We start from the raw sequence: 2,733 nt of genomic DNA, 5'->3' as shown, positions 1-2,733 counted from the left end.
GGGAGGTTCACCTTCCCAAGTCTCATTACCAAACAACTTGGCATTCAGCTTCATGATGACTCCTAGATATTGAACAACTTGCTCTCCAGTTACATATTCATCCTCTTCAGAGGAAGAATAGTCTTCAGAGCTCATGAATGGCAGAAGGAGGTTTAATGGGAACTCTATAGTCTCTATATGACCTTCAAAATCCTTTGGGTCCTCAATATGGAACTCCTTCTTGCTTGAGAGACGTCCCATGAGGTCTTCCTCATTGGGATTCACGTCCTCTCCTTCCTCTCTAGGTTCGGCCATGTTGACTATGTCAATGACGTTGCACTCTCTTTTTGGATTCTCTTCAGTATTGCTTGGGAGAGTACTAGGAGGGGTTTCAGTGACTTTCTTGCTCAGCTGGCCCACTTGTGCCTCCAAATTTCTGATGGAGGACATTGTTTCACTCATGAAACTTAAAGTGGCCTTAGATAGATCAGAGACTAAATTAGCTAAGTTAGAGGTACTTTGCTCAGAATTCTCTATCTGTTGCTGAGAAGATGATGGAAAAGGCTTGCTATTGCTGAGCCTATTTCATCCACCATTATTAAAGCCTTGTTGAGGCTTTTTTGATCCTTACATGAGAAATTTGGATGATTTCTCCATGATGAATTATAGGTGTTTCCATAAGGTTCACCCATGTAATTTACCTCTGCCATTGCAGGGTTTTCAGGATCATAAGCTTCTTCTTCAGAAGATGCCTCTTTAGTACTGTTGGATGCATTTTGCCACCCATTTAGACTTTAAGAAATCATGTTGACTTGTTGAGTCAACATTTTGTTCTAAGCCAATATGGCATTCAGAGCATCAATATCAGGAACTCTCTTCTTCTGAGGCGTCCTATTATTCACGGAATTCCTCTCAGAAGTGTACATGAACTGGTTATTTGCAACCATGTCAATAAGTTCTTGAGCTTCTGCAGGAGTTTTCTTTAGGTGAATGGATCCACCTGTAGAATGGTCCAGTGACATCTTAGAAAATTCAGATATACCATAATAGAATATATCCAGAATGGTCCATTCTGAAAGCATGCCAAAAGGACACCTTTTGGTCATCTGCTTGTATCTTTCCCATGCTTCATAGAGGGATTCACCATCTTTTTGTTTGAAGGTCTGAACATCCACTCTAAGTTTGCTCAGCTTTTAAGGAGAAAAGAATTTAGCCAAGAAGGCCATGACCAGCTTATCCCAGGAGTCCAGGCTATCTTTAGGTTGAGAGTCCAACCATGCTCTAGCTCTGTCTCTTACATTAAAAGGGAAAAGCATGAGCATGTAGACTTCAGGATCTACCCCATTAGTCTTAACAGTCTCACAGATCTGTAAGAACTCAGTTAAAAACTGGTAGGGATCTTCTGATGGAAGTCCATGAAACTTGCAATTTTGTTGCATTAGAGCAACTAGTTGAGATTTCAGCTCAAAATTATTTGCTCCAATGCCAGGAATTGAGATGCTTCTTCCATCAAACTTGGAAGTAGGTGTAGTATAATCACCAAGCATCCTTCTTGCATTATTGTTGTTGGGTTCGGCTGCCATCTCCTTTTCTTGTTCAAAAATTTCAGCAAGGTTGTCTCTGGATTATTGTAATTTAGCTTCTCTTAGTTTCCTCTTCAGAGTCCTTTCAGGTTCTGGATCAGCTTCAACAATAATGCCTTTTTCCTTGTTCCTGCTCATATGAAAGAGAAGAGAACAGAAAAAGAAGAGGGATCCTCTATGTCACAGTAAAAAGGTTCCTTATTATTAGTAGAAGAAGAAAGGGGATAAAGAAAGGAGAATCCAAACACAAGGGTGAGGATAAGGGCAGTGATTTGAGATGAAGAGAAGTGTTAGTAAATGAATGAATAAATAGAATAATATGAGAGAGGGAGAAATTTTCGAAAACAAATTTTAAAATTGAGTTAAATGATTTTCGAAAAATTAAGACAAGAAATAAAATTAAAATTAAAATTTAAAACAATTAATTAATTAAAAAAAGAATTTTTGAAAAAGAGGGATGTATTTTCGAAAATTAGAGAGAGAAAAGTTGTTAGGTGGTTTTGAAAAAGATAAGAAACATACAAAAAGTCAAATAGTTAGTTGAAAAAGATTTGAAAATCAAATTTGAAAAGATAAGAAGATGAGAAGATAAGAAGTTAGAAAAGATATTTTAAAATCAAATTTTTGAAAAAGATAAAATTTTGAAAGAAATAAGATATAAAAGATAAGATAAAAAGATATGATTAAAAAGATATGTTTAGAAAAGATTTAATTTTTAAAATTAAAATTTATTACTTAACTAACTAGAAACTAAAAGATAAGATTCTAGAATTTAAAAATTGAACCTTTCTTAACAAGAAAATAACAAACTTCAAATTTTTGAACCAATCACATTACTTGTTAGTTAAGTTTCAAAAATTTTAAAATAAAATTAAGAAAAGATTTTGAAACTAATTTTTTGAAATTTTCGAAAATCATGAAAGAAAAATGAAAAAGATTTGAATTTTGAAAAAGTTTTAAAAAGATAAGATTTTTAGAATTTGAAAATTTGAGTTGACTTACAAGAAACGACTAATTTTAAAATTTTTTGACTAAGTCAACCGAAATTTTCGAAATGTTAAGAGAGAAAAGGAAAAGATATTTTTTATTTTTGAATTTTTTATTATGAGAGAGAAAAACAACAAAAATGACTCACAACATAAAAATTATGAATCAATACACATGATGCATG

General features: G+C 33.7%; 1 non-coding gene across 1 annotated transcript; it reads left to right on the top strand.

Moving 5' to 3' along the window:
* The first annotated feature begins 1,059 nt into the window (after positions 1-1,059).
* LOC127740164 (small nucleolar RNA R71) lies at positions 1,060-1,163 on the top strand. The gene has a single exon (XR_008000845.1). It is a non-coding gene; the product is annotated as a small nucleolar RNA R71 (small nucleolar RNA).
* The last annotated feature ends 1,570 nt before the right edge of the window (positions 1,164-2,733 follow it).

This window comes from Arachis duranensis, chromosome 6, assembly GCF_000817695.3.
Source record: "Arachis duranensis cultivar V14167 chromosome 6, aradu.V14167.gnm2.J7QH, whole genome shotgun sequence".
Taxonomy (NCBI): Eukaryota; Viridiplantae; Streptophyta; class Magnoliopsida; order Fabales; family Fabaceae; genus Arachis; species Arachis duranensis.
The sequence above is the reverse complement of the archived record's forward strand: the minus strand, read 5'-3'. Positions and strand labels throughout refer to the sequence as shown.